Genomic DNA, 21,068 nt, shown 5'->3' with positions numbered 1-21,068 from the left:
AAGTTACACATACTTTTGATTTGTAAAAATAATCCATTAAATGGATAAAAATTAAGTTTGCAAATTTATTTAAAATTTGGTCTTTTTATTCATGTAGACCAGTGATTTTCAAAGTAGTCTATGAAAACTTTTAAGGGGCTCACATCAGCGAAAAGAAATATTAGACATCCACAATAGTAGATCACAATACACCTTGCTATTTTTTTTATTATCATTTTAAAGTCAATTAATTAATGTCTAAACTTGTATTGAATCTTGAAATTTGAATATTGAAAGAGAAATTTATTAAATACACGATATTGGCTAAATAGGGGGTCCATGGAAAAGCCTTAAGGAGTCCACAATACAAACAAGTTTGGAAACCTGTGAGGTAGACAAAAAAGTTTGCTCTCATTTTCTAATTAAATAAAGACTCAATCGATCTTTTCTTAAAACAAATCAATGCGAGTTTATATCAAGTGGCTTTCAAAAAGTCAAATTTTGTTACACATACTTTTCTCAATATCGGTGTCAAACGATTAAGAATGACTAGAATTCACAAAATTAAGAAATCTGATTTTCTGGCAAAAGTATTAACTTCTTATTCTGGGAGTTGAATAATTATAATTAGATACAGACAAGTATAAACAATGGCGTAGATCAAAATGTAAAAATATATTATAGCTGAACCTAAATATTTATATATATATATATATATTATATATTTCCTGTGTATATATTATATATTATTGAGCATTTAGTAAAGACATCAATATAAATAAACAATATTAAATTGTATACATTTATATATAATATCTAGTTGCCATTACTTTTAGCAATAAACAATAAATCTAGTATTTCATTAAATATATATATATATATATATATATATATATATAATACTAATAATATATTTCCTACATTCATCTAATAACATATTGAATAATATCATCAGTCGCCTTAATTCTATGTTAAAATAGGAACAATTAAATTTATTAAAATATTTTTATATATATAATTTATGAATAAAATATAATATATAAAAAGAAATGCTTTGGAATATATTCGTAATTATTGCATAAATATATAAATTTATAAATAAATATAATATGAAAACTTATCATCTTTTGACTGAATAATCTTTATGCCTTAATTATATAGGGTGTTCTCCTTAATATTGATATTTTCGAAATTTTTTGCTCCGAAGGGCTCAAATGCTTCCAAAATTATACAAAAAAAATTCTGTGAAAGTTTTAGCTCTTAATATTAACCATAAGATAGTCTGCATTCCAACCAAAGTTTCTTATGGAAATAAAATGAGTAAAATTCCATTTGTTTTTTAGAATTATATAACTTAGTGACAAGTGAATCAAAATTTTGAGAATAACATTGAATTTGCTTATTTTGATCATAAATAGAAAATGTACAACAAAATTTTGATATTCTATAAAATAAGTATTTATGTATAAAGATGAACCAAGAAACTTTGGTTGGAGTGCAGACTATTTTGAAGTTAATATTAAGAGCTAAAACTTTAAGAGATATTTTTTTCATAAATTCAGAAGCATTTGAGTCTCTGGAAACAAAAAAATTCGAAGATAGCCATATTAAGGACCATCCTAACATTTATATATAGTCTGTATAACAAGTGATGACATTAAATTTGAGATAAAAAAGTTATTTGTAAATAAAATATTATATATAAATAGCCTTTTACTAAATGTATTAAATAATATTATATTACCATCCACTACCACTTCAAGACTTTGGTTTCATGTCATCATCAGCAAAATCAGCAATACAACTCACCTTCCAACTTCTCCATATAAAATCATCTATAATTAATCTAATCATCTTATCTGAATTATTCAATTCCAAAAGTATTGGTCTCTTCAACAGCCAAAAGCAGTTTCTCATGCAAACCTCTGGAGTGGCATAAGGAGGCAGTCCAAGCGATTGAAACAAGTGTGAGCCCTGGGTAAACTGTTTGGTTTGCCCACTTTTCTATACAGAACCTAAACGGTAAAGGAAAGATATAAATATATATTTTATTTTAATGCCAGTTATCCTATTGATGATAATTACAATATATTTTTACATATGACCATTACCTTCTAGGGCCAGTAGAGCCTCTCAATGAGCTAAATCCTTCATAAGGTATACTGCTGGTTCCAGTAACAAATTGTAAAAGTCTTAATCTCTGCTCATTTGTGAAACGTTCCTCGATGACTTGCCAGAACCATAAAATAACCTGATGGAGAAACAATTTATGTACAATTTTGTAGGAAAACAAAGTAGGAGGCAAATGGCAATATAATATTACATCTTCAAGCATTTGCAAAAATATTAAATATATAGTAGTTAAAAACCTTTTTTTTAGTAAGGCTTATCATGCATGCCTAAACCTATGCAAAAATGTGTGGAAAAGCTTTGTGTTAGGCTTAGACAGCATGGTGAGCATTCACAAATGATTTCAAAATTTTAGAACTAATTCTTAAAGAAATTCATATTTTTCATTGATGTTATACCTTATTATTAGTCTAAAATATACCTGATGTGCGTCATGATATCCACTTCTATATTCCGTATTCTGCCGCCAATCCAGAACATCAATTCTGCAGTACCTATATAAATATAATTCACATAATTATAGAACTCTACTGATGAGCAAACTAAATATCGCCTTGACCAAAAAAACAAGTGAAGTATCTGGACAAAATAAGTGAGTTTGTATTATTGAATTATTTACCAGCAATGACCAATTCCAGTTCCCGGGCATCAAAAACAGAAACCAATCTGGCGTCAACAACTTCATAAAATCCACGAACTAAAGATTCCGTCTGTTCAGCAACACCGCGTTCCAGTCTCCATCTCACCATTCTTTCTAAATATTCCTGAAAAAATTTAATAGATTAGATGGATTGTAATGATTGGATGTGTACTTGGTCCAATACTGACTTTTTTGTTCTTTTCTGTGACTTGGACGTGTTTACCACCAGGTTTCAACTCTCTTTCGACGACTCGTCCAAGAAGTTCTTCGGTTACACAGAAATTCAACTCAAGAGCACCTCCAGTTCCACCTTGGCCCAGGTCGTTCTCCCGGATCCACTGTAAGGATTGGTGGAACTCACTGTCTAAGGATTCTGAAAAATTAAATTTTTATAGAAAATTATCATTATCATTAAATTTAAAAAATCGTGAGGTTTTTGCAATTTACCTAAATCGCTCAAGGCTACTGGTAGCCTTAAGAGCGCCTTGTAGAACGGCCTGGTGAAAAAGGCGTCTAGAAGATACTGGTGCACTAAGGCCAAGCCTAAAACTCTGCCGCTAAAACGAAACCTGCAAACAACACCAAGCATTAACCATTTATTTACCACATTTTCTGTAATATGATCTATGCACCTCTCACTTACCAATCGTGACAATTATCTACATAGGCGCTTGCTGGTGATACTTGTACAGTGTAAGTATCATTGGCGGAATATTCGAACAAACCATAGTAAGGGTTGAACAATTCCCTCGAGAGAAGGAAGAAAAATTCCCTGGAAGGTCCTCCATAATCCAGCCCTTCTTCGCCATCCCACAAAACTGCCAGACGACCCTTTTGGAGGTCCTTCTTGGCGCAGGACATGACTCGCCTGAAGGCGTCCTCCAGGAGACGGGATCTTCTGATGTGCAACCTGGGTAAAGGACATTTGTTTATTGTTTCTGTTGAAACCAATCGATTAATATTATTGATGCATTCGGCAGATTGGTGCACAATTAAATAATTTGCAATATATATTGCAGACAATATTGGCAGAGAGTAGAAAATATTGGCAGAGAGTAGACAATATTGGCAGACAGTAGACAATGTTGTCTAACAACATTGTCTAGACAGTAGACAATATTGTCTAGCAATATTGTCTAGACATTTAGACAATATTGCCTAACAACAAAGTGCTCCCCATCAATTCTTTTAATTCCATTATCCCTTACTTCAACTTATGAGGTCCTTGTCCGTATCCCTTGCTCTCCAATTTCCTATAAAAAGCCCTCAATTTCGCCTCGAAGTCTCTCCTGTAAGGTGCTGGTCCTCTGCAGGGGCCTCTTTGGATCGACACGGTCGACTGTGAGGTCTGATTGGGACTTGAATGGGTTCCTTGCTGGTTAGAGGCGCTTTGAGAACCTGTCAGGGCCTGAGGGGTGCTTGAATGGGTCTGCTGAGTAGGCACATAGCTCATTATTTCTTGCTCGAAGAGGCTGAGGAATGGTAAAAGAAATATTTTGAATAAAAATATTGAATTGTAATTCACAGTTTGGAATATTTTGAGATATTTTAACTATTTGAGGTATTTTGTGATATATTCAGACATTTTAGTGCATTTTGAAATATTTTGAGATATTTTAAGATTATTTGTTACACTTTGATAAATTCAATGCATTTTGAACCAATTTGAAAGACTTTAATTTATTAATATTTAATAAATTAATTATTAATATTTAATAATTTACTTAAATACTTAATATTTTGGAGACATTGAAACATAATAATAGATTTTAAAGAGTTTAAATATATTTTAAAGCAATTTGAGTAATTTTAAAATATTGGGGCGTTTAAAGGCATTATAAGACGTTTTGAGGCGTTTTAAGCCATATTGAGACATTTTTAAGTCATAAGACATTTCAAAACATTTATAGGACAAGTCATAACACATTTCGAGACATTTTAGGACATTTTAAGATATTTTGAGGCATATTAATATAATTTGAGGAATCTTAATACATTTTGAGATATTTTAAGATATTTTAAGAGATCATAATACGTTAAGATATTTGGTTTCAGCTGAATTTATTTTAAAATTTAAAATATTTTAATACTTGAAAGATATTATAGGATATTTTACGAGATTTTGAATAATTTTAATAGCAACAAACATAAAACAAATTAGGCAACTTAACGCATTTTAAAACATTTGGAATATTTTGATAAATAAAAGTTATTTAAGGATTCATTTCGAGACGTCTTGAACTTTTTAAGATTTTTTTAAAAATTTTAAGATTTTTTTAAAAATTTTAAGATATTTTTAAATACTCTAAGACATTTTTTGCAGACATTTTATTACATTCTGACACGATTGGAGATATTTAAAAAAGATTGTAAGACATTTTGATCTAAAATTATTAGACATTTTCTTCTAATAATTTTAAATTTCTAAAATGCGTATAAACATATTTCAATATTCTAATAATCGAGTTTAAGTATATTTCCATTGAATCATAAGTTTAAATAAATTTCAACAAAAAATATTTTTTTATTGAGAGTAATAATTTGAAAGTGATTTGAATACATTACTCATCGGATGCATTAGTAAACTTTTTTGCATATATGATATTTGCGAAGATTTAATCGTGAATAATATTTAACGTTAGATCAACTTTATAAATAAACAATGATATATATATATATGTACATATATATATATATATACATATATATATATAAATATGTATATATATATACAAGTATAATTATATTTAATATATATGCGTATATCCAGATTTTTTTGCAGGCGTGTATGGAATATATTACAAAATTAGATATAAATAGATAATAGTTCATCGAATAAAAATATTGTATGATATATATATATATATATATATATATATATATACTAGCTGACCCAGCAAACCTTGTTTAGCCATAAAATATATTTCTAGACAATTTTTAGAATTTAAAATGTAGAATTTTTTTTAGAAAATTTAGAATAAAAAAATGAATGAATGAATGTATCAGCAGTATATGGTGAAAGTAGTATGTATCAGTATATGAGTGAAAAGGGACAGTTACAAACTAAATAGATGGTTTATCCACAGTCAAGCATGCCACATATAAATGCTTTGAAAATGCTCGAGTTAATTTTAGCTTTTCCATAAGTTAAGAAAAAAATTTGATCAAAACTCAGTGACAAACGTTTACAAAATACCAATATTGATTAGTTTTCGAAATAAATGTGAAATGTAAGAGACTACAAATGACTTTTACGAAATAGAATGAAAATTTACGACAGTATACTTTTTAAACATAAATTATACAAAAATATAACTAAAAAAAAATGATACAAATATTTAAAAAAAAATCTTAAGGATGACTAACCCTGACCCCGTCGGGCTAAGAAAAATAGATGTGAAGATTCTTGTCAGTCAAATCGGTCAAACAATTTTTTTGAAATTTAAATATGACTGATGAGAATCATCAACACCTAAATGGTGAGGATTGACCACCCTTAAATTTTTTAGTTTTTGGACCATTTTTTTATATTTCATTTTCCTATACGGAGGAATTCGGTTTTTTAAAACAAATTTGATGTAATAAAGCAGCGTTAATTTAAACAATAATGTAATACACAATTTTTAATTTTTTTCGTTCTAAAATAATAAAATCTTAAAAAAAAATTATTTTGGGTAATGATTTAAAGTTGACTATTTTATGAGAACATTATATTTTTTTTTATTACAACCAGATGAAAGACGCATATCAAGTGTCGAAACGTTGGTTAATAATTTAGTTTCTTAATTCGACGAATTTTCTGCCTTGTATATATATATATATATATATATATATATATATATAAATATGTATTAAATAAATAATTATTAAAAATTCGCACTAGCAAATTGATTTTAGCAGATAGTTAGAGGCGCTTAGAGACGTGTTAAAAATTAATGAATGCTAATTTATAAATTATATATATATATATATATATATATATATTTATATATAAATGTATAGATGATTGTTTACATTATTAATAATAATGAACTAATAAATATACAATGCATCGCACGAAAAGTATCCGTTGCAAAAATTTTATTGTAATGAGATGTTAATTTCTTAGACAGCCTTGAACACCATTTTCAATTCATTGACAGATTATATATATATATATATATATATATATATATATACACAGTAAAACAACATTAAAACGATTTTCCAGAAGCCAAACCCAAAAAGCGTCTTATGAGGGAGTAGTAAGATAAGAGATAAGTATACCTAGAAGCAGCTTCTACAAAAATATAAACAATGTTGATTTCTATTTATGATCAGATAAACAAATTTTAATAAAAATATATAAAACATTAACTTTAGAACATTAATTTAAAATTTAAGATTTTAAGTGAATCCAAATTTTTTCATCTTATGACATCACAAACAATTAAGAGAATGCATATTATAAGACACATTTTTAAAAATAAAAATGTATGTTCTTGCTTATGTATATTACATTTATTAATTTCTTCATTTTCACTGACAATGCCAAAATTAAATGCCGAAATGTATGAAAAAAAAGATTTATATTTTTAAACATTTATACAAAATAAAACATTTATAGACACTTATACAATTAGATACATCATATATACATTCATCTATATATTTGCACACATTTGTACACATTTTATATAGTAATAAACTCACGTATACACATGTGCACATTTTATACACACTTATATACATCGACACACATTTATGCACACTTATATACATTTGTATACACTATACATTCAAATACATCATCTATACAATAATCTACAAATTTGCCCACATTTATACGCATTTATACATATTCAGACATATTTATACCTAAATGTATAAATATGTATATGTACTCATTTTACATTTATACACACATTTATACATATCAAACAAATTTCTACGTCTTCATGGTCTTTATACACATTCAAACACACTTATATACATCTATACACACTTATATACATTTATACACACTTATATACATTTACACACATTCAAACACACTAATATACATTTATACACATTCAAACACACTTATATACAATTATACACACTTATAGACATTGACACACATTTAAAAACATTTTACACATTTATATACACTACACATTTTAAACATATTTAGACATATAAAAATATTACAAATTCAAACAAGTTTTATACACATATGTACATCTCTTCTAAACAGATTTATACACATATATACAGATTTTAGACACATTTTATACACACTTAAAAATCGACACAGTTTTATGCACACTTATACACATTTGTATACATATACACTATACATTCAAATACATCATTTGTAAATTCATCTGCACATTTGAACACATTTGTACACATTTAAACATATTCAAACATATTATACACCTTTATTGTCTTTATACATATTCAAACACAGTTATATACACAATTATACACACTTATGTACATTTATACACATTTAAAAACATTTTACATATTTATATACACTCTACACATTTTAAACACATGAAAACACATTTGTATAAATTCAAACAATTTTATACACATATGTATATATTTTAACACATTTATACCCACTTATACACATATGCATATTTTACATACGTTTACACACACTTATACACATATCTACAAATTTTACACACATTTATACACACTTATACAACGACACACATTTATGCACACTTATACACATTGACACACATTTAAAAACATTTTCCATATTTATATACACTCTACACATTTTAAACACATGAAAACACATGAAAACACATTTGTACAAATTCAAACAATTTTACACACATATACACATTTCAACACACGTATACACATGTGTAGTGTGTGTACATACATTTATGCACATTTTAAACACATGAAAACACATTTGTACAAATTCAAACAATTTTACACACATATACATATTTAATCGCACGTATACACATGTGCAATGTGTAAACGTGTTTTTAAACACGTAAGTGTGTGCACAATGTTTTACACACTTATGCATCGACACACATTTATGCACACTTATACACATTAATATACACTTATAAACCGTTTAACACATTTATATGCATTTATATATATATGTGTCCACATTTATATACATTTAAACATTGTAATTTATCGACACATCTCATAAAAGCAAATATTAAAATATTCCGAATAAATAAAATAAATAAGGTTCCGTACAAATATAAATTCTTATACATCATCAAAAACGTATTTCATGAAACAAAACCATTATTTTCACAACACTAATATTTGTTTTTGAGATAATAATTAATATATTTTTGTCATTAGCGCTAATTGTCAAAATTTAATTACCTATGCAAATAATGAATACCGTTACAAATTTACAGAAAAATATATGAAGTAAAAGATAAATATTATTGTCGATTTGTTTTGCTACTGAGAATATTGCGCTTTTAAATAAAACCCCGTTAAGACGATTTTGAAAAGAATGGACTAAAAACGCGTCTTATGCGAGGATTAAGCATTGATCGAATGAGGGTTAAATAATTAAGTTCATTATTATTAATATAATTAAATATTTATGTTTTTACAAAAAGTTTATTCACATTGAAGGCCAAAAAAATCTTTTTTTTTTCAAAAAACGTTAGATTACATGTCTTGATGAGTCATTACAAATTAATATTATTAACATTAAATATTAATATATTAATAACAATTTTTATAATTAATAAATAATAACTACTTACAGACTGAATAAAATCCCGAAGGCCTTCGTAACAAACCCCATCTTGTATTTTACCAAATAAATCCAATAATCGGTCAATATTGATTTCCATCAAACAAAATTCACACATTTCAACTTTTAAATTATATATTTTTAATATTTTTTTAAATTTTAAATTAAATTTTCACCATTTCTTCCGACGCTTTCTCTTACTTTTGGCAATACTGTTCGGTGTCATGTCAATGACAGCGACAACTTCATGTCAATAATAAAAGTCACAGGTGTCACAATGGACAGGGGTCATTTTTTTAATTTAAACATCATTTTACACTAAAATTTAATAAATAGTTTATATATATTTTTGAACACAATAACAGTTTTTAAAAGTAACAATTAATTGATTGATTTAAAAATAAGTCTTGTCAATATTGATATCTGGTTGACGCTTTGACACATGCCAATTTATGTCAATAGTTGCAGTGTGTCAATTTATGCCATATGTTGCAGTTTTGTGTTAAAACGTATTATGATAACATGTCAACAATTGACGTGTCTTACGACAATTTTGACATGGGTCATACTAATATGCCATTTTTGACACGTGTCATCAATAATTTTGATTATGGCATACTGAAATGCCAATTTTGACAAGTACTCGAGTAAAATGTCAATTTTGATACGTGTCGTAAAAATCAAATTTTGACAGGATGCAAATTCATCAAAAATTCATTTACTATACATTTTTGAAGGATTGCATTATGTGAGAGTAGGAACCAATTGATTGATCATGCCATGGATTAAAATATAATGTAATACACAATGTCAATTTATGTCAAAAGATGTCAATTTATGCAAAGATGTAAATTTATGCCATAAATTGATTTTATGATAAAATGTCAATTTTGACAAAAGTCATAAAAAATGTCCATTTCTTGTACTTGTCATAAAGATATTACAATTTTGGTTAGGACATACTGAAATGTCAATTTTGACAAGTACTCGAGTAAAATGTCAATTTCGACGCGTACTAAACGCATACTAAAATTATTTTTGACACGTGTTATACTAAGAAGTAATTTATCAGAAATTTAGTTTCTAAACATTTTTAAACAATGAAAATAATTTTGATATCATAATAATTTGATTACGACATACTAAAATGCCAATTTTCGCGAATGCTCTAGTAAAATGTCAATTTTGACACGTGTCATACTAAAATCAATTTTGATAGGTCATACTAAGGGTGTAAGTTTATTTACTAAACATTTTTAAACTATAAAAATAATTCTCAAAAAAATATATTTAGTAAAAAAAATAATTTTATCAATCTAAAAACTCATTGGCAACAAACAAACAACAAATAATTAACACTTATTATATTATATTTTATTATTTATCTTATTCTTGAAGAATCATCTAGAATAATCTAAGATCTAAGATAAATATAAATAAATTCCACTTAGAACAAAATAATTAAAAGAAATCGCGAATTAAATTGCACAAAAACACGCCATATGCAAATACGATTTGTTGCCATAGTTTCGCTTTTGTTATCGTAGAAAGTTCTTTTAAAAAAATCAATTAATAAATTTCTTTTATTAATTGAAAACATTGGAAAGAAAATGGATATATATATATATATATGTCTATATATATATATATGTATATATATATATATATATATATATATATATATATATATATATATATATATATGTCTATATATAACGAATGCAATATCCCAATTTCAAATAATTAGGTCAACTTAAAGATAAATTTATTTCAGGCTAGCATTTTGTTTTAGTGATTCTAGCACGTGCAATATATACACAAATGTATATATATATATATATATATATATATATATAAGTGTTTGTGTTAAGTACAAAACTAGGTGCACAAATGTGTATCAATTTGAACACGAGTGTTTATAAACTTGTGTAATGTGTAAAAGTGTGTATAAATTAGGCAGATATGTATAATTGTGTAAAAAGAGCATGAATATGTATAAATGTATAAAAAAACACATGTATAAATGTGTACAAATGTGTGTGAGCGTGTATATAAATGTGTGTGGGTGTGTGAAAATGTGGTTAAGTGTGTATAAGTGTGTTCGATTGTGTAACTATGTGCTAGAATGTGTATTAATGTGTTTGTATGTGCTTATAGGTGCATCTGTGTTTATAAATGTGTGTAAATGTGTACGGGTGTGTGTAAATGTGCATAATTATGTATATTTGTGTATAAAATGTGTATAAGTGTGTTTTCGATGTTTGAAAATAGTTATTAATACTGCAATGTAATACATATGAGAGATATTGTGATTTTGTTTTTTAAGCTAATAATACTATAGTACTTAAAATTATATATATGTAGTACATAATATTATATTATATAAGAATTAGAAAAACAATTAATTAATTAAATTTTTTTAGTAGATGGGTGAATTTAAATAATTTTTGGAACAAAATGAAAGAAATCCACATAACATTTATAAGTATGTGTGTGTATTTAAATGTACTTAAATGTGTATGAAAGTATGTGGATGTGTGTAGGCATATATATAAATGTGGATAAACTGTGTAAGTACATATATAAATGTGTAAAATAGATAAGAAAATTAGAAAAACAATTAATTAATTAAATATTTTTAATAGGTGAATTTAAATAATTTTTGGAATAAAATGAAAGAAATCCACATAAAATTTATAAGTGTGTATTTGTTTATTAAATTTGTATGAAAGTGTTGAAGTGTGTACGCATATGTATAAATGTGCATAAACTGGGTAAATATATACATGTGTAAAAATGTGTATAAATATGTAAAAATGTTTTCGAATGTATACAAATGTCTGTAAACGTGCTTTAGTGTGTAAAGGCGTGTATGCAGTGCTGGATTTACAGTAGGGGCAATCGGGGCTACTGCCCAGGGCGGCAAATTTTGGGGGGCGGCAAAATTTGGATAGTGAGAAAAAAATTCTATACAATATAATCAACTTTTTTTTAACAACATTTTTTATTTCAAGAAATATAATTAACAAAACATAATACGATTGCAATGAAAAATTTAGGTTCAAATAACCGATTATTATATTAAAATTTATTATTTTGCCTTGCCTCCCTCTTCGAACGTAAATTATCAAATTGGTTAATAGGTTATCAAATTTGGCAATTTGGCTAATATAAAGATCCGTAAACAAGCTGAAAGGTTAAGAAAAATTTGTTCTTCAGTTCTCGAGCCCTCTTAAAATGACGTATTTGTGCACTTCCAAGCTTATAGCGTCGAAAAAAAATTTAAACTAGTGACCAATGGCAAAAAAAAGACTTCTAAAACACATTTTTGTATTTTGAAATTTTTCGTAAATTATGAACTTTTTGCAAAGCAATCGCGCTGCGTAGCTGTTTCAGAGAAGAAATATCGAAACTCAATTACCATTTTTCGTAATTGCCTGTACCAAAAGCTAATCAGCACGTCTTATTCAAGTCGATTTCGAGAACACGGATCAACCGATTCATGATTCATTTCCTATTGATAAGGAGACGTGCTGATTAGTTATTGGTCAAGGCAGGTCCAACTGTTTTGAAGATACGGGCCAAAATGCCAAATATGATAATTCAGTTTTTAAGAAAGCGTCCAATAACATTCAAGAAAATTTATAGAATAAATAACTGCTTAAATTTGTGGGGTGCGGGTTTAGTGGTTTCGATATAGATCATAAGACATATGCGCATTAAATCATCAAATATTTTAAAGATATTATAATAATAATTATAAATTTTGTTTACATTTATATAAGATCTGTAACATTGTTTATCCGTTAGACTGCGACGCGGCGCTTACGCGCTTCTATATTTTGTCCCTCGCAGCTGAAGCAGCGCGATTGCTTTAAAAAAACGTTCGAAAGTTCGTAAAATTTCAGGGATGGGGCGGCATTTTTGTCAGTGCCCCGGGGCGCCAAATTTCTAAATCCGGCCCTGCGTGTATGAGTGTGTATACACATGTATAAGTGTATATAACCGTTGCAAATATGTTTATATATATAACATTAATAAAAATAAACTGATTAAATTTTAAATGTGTATTTATATGTTATATGAAAGATTTGCCCAGAAAATATATACAATGAACAAAATGTGCGAAAACCAAATATATTGCACGAAAATGTAATAATAGTTAAAATTTAATAATCATAGCTAATAAAATTTTCCACAAAATTACTATACATATAAAAATATGTATCGCGTTATATTTTTATTCATTTGATATCAAATCTATCATAAAAATATGTTTTGTTAAAAAAAAATCTATTCAATAGGTTTATATAAACAGTTATAATAAAATCGGTTTAAATTTTAAATTGCATTGCAAATATATATAAATAAATAAATACATTCAGACACATTCATAAACATTCAAATACTTTTATACACATTTATATGTACCTATACACATTTAATTTATATACATTAATATACACATACTACACACTTACATACATTTATACACATCCAAATAAATTTATACACTTATATACAGCATACACATGTATTTATTTGTATTTTTATGCATTTATACATTTACACACATTCAAATACATTTATATATAATTACATTTATACACATTTATGTGTGTAAAAAGAGTATGAATGTGTATAATTGTGTAAAAAATTGTGGAAGCGTGTATAAATGTGTAAAAAATTGTGGAAGCGTGTATAAATGTGTACAAAAGCGTGTGAGCGTGTATATATGTATGTGTGTGTGTTTGAAAATGGGTTTAAATGTGTTTGAAGACATTTTCACGCGTTCATACACAACCAAACACACTTACACATTTTTACAAATTCAAATGCATTATTATACACTTATACACATATTCGAGCACATTTTCATATGTTCATATACAATCAAACACACTCACACATTTTTACACATTTGTACAAATACAAATACATTTTTACACATTCATACAAAATCAAACACACAAACATTTACACACACATTTATACTCACACACCTTTCCACACACTTATACACATTCAAATGCATTTTCATGCATTTGTATAAATTCAAACACATTTTTACACATTCAAACATACTTATACACATTTATATATACTTACATACATTTCTAAACATTTATACACAATCAAATGCACAAATAATGCATTCAAACACATTGTAATACATTTACACACATTCAAACACATTTGTACATGATCAAACACACATACACACATTTCTATACACTTACATACCTTTCCGCACATTTATACACATTCAAATGCATTTTTATACATTTTTACAAATTCAAACTTATTTTTATACCTTTATACACATTAAAACATATTTATACACATTTACATACATTTCTAAACATTTATACACATTCAAATGCATATTTATACATTTATACACATTCAAACACACTCACACACATTTAAACGAATTCAAATGCATTTTTACACATTCACACAAATTTATACACACTAACACACCTTTCCACATATTTATACACATTCAAACACATTTTTTTTTACATTTATACAAATTCAAATACATTCAAACACATTTTTATACATTTATGAAAATTCGAACACATTTATACATATCCAAATATATTTTTCTACACTTACATACATTTCTAAACATTTATACACATTCAAATGCATATTTATACATTTATACTCATTCAAACACATTTTTATACATTTTCACTCATTCACACATTCACATTTCTATACACTCACACATATTTATACGAATTCAAATGCATTTTATACACATTCAAAGACATTTATACACACTTACACACCTTTCCACACATTTATACACATTCAAATGCATTTTTATACATTTATACACATTCAAACACACTTTTATACATTTATGCAAATTCGAACACATTTATACATATCCAAACATATTTTTCATTTATACACATTAAAGCACATTTATACATACATACATACATTTCTAAACATTTATACACATTCAAATGCACTTCTATACATTTATACACATTCATACATGAACAAACACACTTACTCACATTTCTATACACTCACACACATTATACACATTTATACGAATTCAAATGCATTTTATACACATTCAAACACATTTACACAAATTTATACACACTTACACACCTTTACACACTTACACACATTTATACACACTTACACACCTTTCCACACATTTATACACATTCAAACACATTTTTATACATTTATACACATTCAAACACATTTTAAACATTTCTACACATATATACATGATTAAACACACTCACATTTCTACACACTCACACACATTTATACACATTTAAACGAATTCAATTGCATTTTATACACATTCAAACACATTTACACACATTTATAAACACTTAGACACCTTTCCACACATTTATACACACTTACACACCTTTCCACACATTTATACACACTTACACACCTTTCCACACATTTATACACACTTACACACCTTTCCACACATTTATACACATTCAAACACATTTTTATACATTTATGAAAATTCGAACACTTATACAGATCCATAACACAAACACATTCGAGCACTTATACACATTTCTATACACTTCTACACATTTATGCACATTTAAAGACACTTACACACATTTATTTATATATTGTGTTTACATTTTCGGTTTATTTTCAAATTGAGTTTACGACCTATGAATATTTACTTATAGGTCAGGCTTACATTATATATATATATATATATATATATATATATATATATATATATGTATATATATATATATATGTAATACATAATAAATAATGTAAAACCTCGGTAAGACGATTATGCTTAAAACAAATTTTTGTATGAAACAGCACTTTAAACCAGTGCCCTGCACTTTGAAATATTTTGGCCCTATTTTTTATAATACACATTCTCGCTTAAAACGCGTTTTATGTTTAGTTTCTGAAAAATCGTCTTAACGGGGTTTTGCTACATATATATATATATATATATATATATATATATATATTTAAATAAATAAATTACAATCACTAAAATTTGCAAAAACCATTTTAAGTTTCCCATATAAAAGTTTCAACATTGAAATTATTAATTCATAGATAAAAAAAATGTAATCCATAATCAACACATGCACAAGTTTTATTTTAACCACCGCACATTTTATAATAATATTAATATTGTTTTATGTTTATGTTATTTTATAATATTTTATAATATTTTATATAATTTTATGTCATTTTATATAATTTTAATTTCATTAAATTTTTTTTATTATTATTTTTCATACAACTGATACGTTCTGTGCGAATAACATTCGCCTACTGATGAATTGTATTGAAATCCATGCGTGTATTTTCTTATTAGCGATTCATGCACAATTTACACACAAACATATACATTTATAAATATATTATATATGTATATTGTTGCTCTAGAAGACTGTAATTTAAATATGATATACTTTAGTATGTCTATTATTATAACAAATACTAAAATCGATGAGCTTTCTAAGAAAATTATGAGAAATTTAGACTTCTATAAGAAAAGTACTTGATAATTGAAAAAGGATGGTTTGAAAATTTGTTAAAATAGTTATGTTAATTTTTAGACTGTTGCAATTAGAATATGTTATACTTTAATATGTCTACTATGATAACAAATACTTAAGTCGATGAGGTTTCTAAGAAAATTACGAGATATTTACATTTTTATAAGATGGTGCACCAGGCGCATAAACTGATGAACAAGAAAAACAAAAAAAAAACAAAAAAGGAACAAAAAAAAAAAAAAAAATATGTTAAATTTTTTTTGATAATTTTAAAATTTAATTTGAATTTGGTTTACTTTAATAAGTTTACTTTAATAAAATTATGAGAAATTAACATTTTTATCAGATAAGTACTTGGGTGCATAGTACTTATAAAGAATAAAATTTTTTAAAAATGGTTATATTAATTTTAGAATATTGTACTTAGAATATGTTATACTTCAATATGTCTACTATGATAACAAACACTAAAATCGATGCGGTTTCTAGGAAAATTATGGGATAAAAACATTTTTTTACTTCCACGCATAAAAAGAACTAATAATCGAAGAAGACAAATTTTAAAATTTTACTTAGATGAAAATTCCAAAAATAAATAGTAAAATCACAATTATAATTTTTTTACATACCACGCCCAAAATCAACATAATTTAAATAATAATTTCATGTAATTCTTCACAAGGTCCTAAAATCGATCAATCGATAATTATTAATTTAACACATATCAAATTTGGACCTTGACAAAGACCTAATTGTTAAAATTAAACGTCCTAAATATTTTTATTGAACCAATTTATAGTCAATAATAATATGTAATTACGTTCTTGAATTTATTTACGCCCACGAAATTATTTGAATTAAAAAATAAATAGTAAAATGACGTGTTGGAATTCAACTCTTTTTTACCACGTTTGCGGACGTGAATGCTATAGCATTCAAATTTTGAAAGCAATCGAATTTTGAATTTAATTTATATAACCTTTTGTTTTTGTTATTCGTGTTGTCTTATTTTTCCAGAAGTCACTAATTAGCGTTAAAAAGGAGTGTAATACATGACGTGGATGCTATAGCATTTATCGTATATAACGATTAAAATATGATATTTGACTAAAAAATTGTTAATATCCAAAGAATTTGTTTGAAACCTCGTCAATTTTAGTATTTGTTATCATAGTAGAATATCAAGGTATAACATATTCAAATTACATCACTCGAAGGCAAACCTTATGCACTGAGGGTAATATTTACTTTGCAGTTTCAATTTTACTAACTACTGATAAAAAATTAGGTACTTTTTTAAGAAATTTGTCAATATCCAAAGATTTTGTGAGAAAATGAATCAATTTTAGTATTTGTTATCATAGTAGACATATTAAAGTATAACATATTCAAATTACATCACTTGAGAGCAAAACTTATGCACTGAGGGTAATATTTACTTTGCAGTTTCAATTTTACTAACTACTGATAAAAAATGAGGTACTTTTTTAAGAAATTTATCAATATCTGAAGATTTTGTGAGAAAACTCATCAATTTTAGTATTTGTTATCATAATAGACATATTAAATTATAACATATTCAAATTACATCACTCCAGGGCAAACCTTATGCACTGAGGGTAGTATTTACTTTACAGTTTCAATTTTACCAACTACTGATGAAAAATGAGATACTTTTTTAAGAAATTTGTCAATATCTAAAGATTTTGTGAGATAATGGATCAATTTTAGTATTTGTCGCCTTTATTCTATTTTTGTTCTTTTTCTTTTTTTTATTTTTTTTATGTTTTTCAAATTTTTTTTTGTTTTTTTTTTTAAATTTTTTTTTTGTTTTTTTTTTTAATTTTTTAGTGTCTTTTTTATTTTTGTTTTTTTTTTTTTTTTTTTTTTGTTTTTTTTTTTTTTTTTTCATTAATTTATTTTTTGTTAACTTTTATTTTTACTAAATTACTAAATTTTATTTTTAGAATAATTCATTAATATTCCAGAAATTTGCATTAAGACACGATGCCGTACACCACTAGTTTTTTTCGTCTTAGTAGACATATTTAAGGTATAACATATTCAAATTAAAACATTCATGTACAAACCATATATAAATAATCATAACAATAATCTTAGAACATATAATTTTTGTAAGACGATCTATATTATTTTTTTCCACAAATGTTCGTCCATGCATGAAGGTTAGTGTCATAATAATTATAAATATGAAGTTTTGGTAATTTGTTCTGCTTTTGACCCAAATTTATAATTAGATATTATATATATATATATATATATATATATATAGTATATATATATAACATTTCATTTACAAACATGTGTTGTCAAAAATTATGTAAGTAAAAAGGTTGCGTTACTCTAAGGTCAAGAGCTCAAGTAACACAATGCAATATATATATATATATATATATATATATATATATAATATTTGAAAGTAACTGCTCTAGTTATTAAAAATCGTCATTAAAATGTTTCACACAAAATTGTCTGCTCAGGACAGGCGGCGAGGAAGACCCTTTGCTCAAAAGCCCAAGATATGGATTTTAGAAATTATATAAGTTAAAAGCTACTAAAAAAAACTAATTGATAAGCATGAAGAAGTATGTGGTATATAAGTGAAAGAGGCAGCTAAAACAAATGGATGGTTTACCCACTGCAATGCATGGCACATACAAATATTCATAGGATATATTAATGGCATTGCTACTGCCAGTCTAAATATGAAAGAACTCGAGTATCACAATGCAATTGATACATATATACAATTATATATATATATATATATATATATATACATATATATATATATATATATATTATTAGCTGACCCGACAAATGTTTTGCCATAAGAAATTTTCAAATATAATATATTTAGTACGAAATAACTAACTGATTGCAAATGCTATGCATAAATGAAACAAGCAGCTAACAACAAATATATGAATAGTTTACCCACTGCAAAGCACGCCACATTAGAAGATAATTAATCAGTTAACAAGCTTTATAAAAAATTACTGGATTTCTTAAGTGACTATTAACAACCTTAATTAAAAATAATTCGTTTTGAAGTTAAATTTCAGTTCTTCCACAAGTTTAAGAAAATCTTATTAAAATTCGGTGTAAAATATTCATTGCCTAAAAGCGAGATAAAAAATTATTCTATTACTAAAATGACTAGTAAGAAATAACACATTTGTAGTGAAGCGAGTCTGCAGTAGGAGAGTGAAAATTTAGGGATATAAATATTTTAATTGCAAAATGGGTAATAAAATAATATAAATTTGTCAAAAACACAAAAAAAATGTTGATAAGATGTTGCCCGATTCTCAGTAACGCTGAATGTGATTAAAGAATTTCATAAAAATCAGTCAAACCGTCTCGAAGGGGTATTGCCACTAACATCATAATACAATATATATATATATATATTATATATAATCGTGTTTTGTTGTCTGACTGAATCTTCTAGGCCGACCTTCACTTTAATACACTTTCCATATATGAAGATAATGGCATATATGTATGTATATATATAGCTATTTACAAAAATAATATTTTAAACACGCACGCATTTATTTAATTAATATGTTTTAATTAATATTTTCATTCTTATTATTATCATTTACACTTTATACATATTTAAGATTTTATTTTTTCTTAACATTCGATTGCTTTCTTAAGTTCCTATTTTAAGTAAATTGATTGGTCAAATCCTGTTCATATGTGCACTATTCTATCTACGATCAACGAAATTTGTGCAGTAAATGTAGAGGAAATACATAAATAAATAAAAGGGTGTAACCTGTGAACTTTTTTACTGTGCTCCAATTTGCATGAAATTCTGGGTTCTCTTGGACCATGTTAATTCTAGATGAAATACAATTAATTGTAATTTCGGTGGGAATGCCACTCATAAAATTATTTGATTTAAATGAAAAAAACAGACCCCTAATAGTACTTATTTTAAAGCTTATTTTAAGCACTATAAAAACCCCATGGAATATATAAAATGTAACACCTCGCCATATATAAAATTTTC

General features: G+C 26.2%; 1 pseudogene; it reads right to left on the bottom strand.

Annotated features, from left to right (window-relative positions):
• Positions 1–1,843: 1,843 nt before the first annotated feature.
• Positions 1,844–9,530, bottom strand: LOC113363835 (annotated as a pseudogene).
• Positions 9,531–21,068: the final 11,538 nt, after the last annotated feature.

Source organism: Ctenocephalides felis, unplaced genomic scaffold (genome assembly GCF_003426905.1).
Source record: "Ctenocephalides felis isolate EL2017-DRISC unplaced genomic scaffold, ASM342690v1 CF-g0.4_SCAFFOLD_00845, whole genome shotgun sequence".
Taxonomy (NCBI): Eukaryota; Metazoa; Arthropoda; class Insecta; order Siphonaptera; family Pulicidae; genus Ctenocephalides; species Ctenocephalides felis.
The sequence above is the reverse complement of the archived record's forward strand: the minus strand, read 5'-3'. Positions and strand labels throughout refer to the sequence as shown.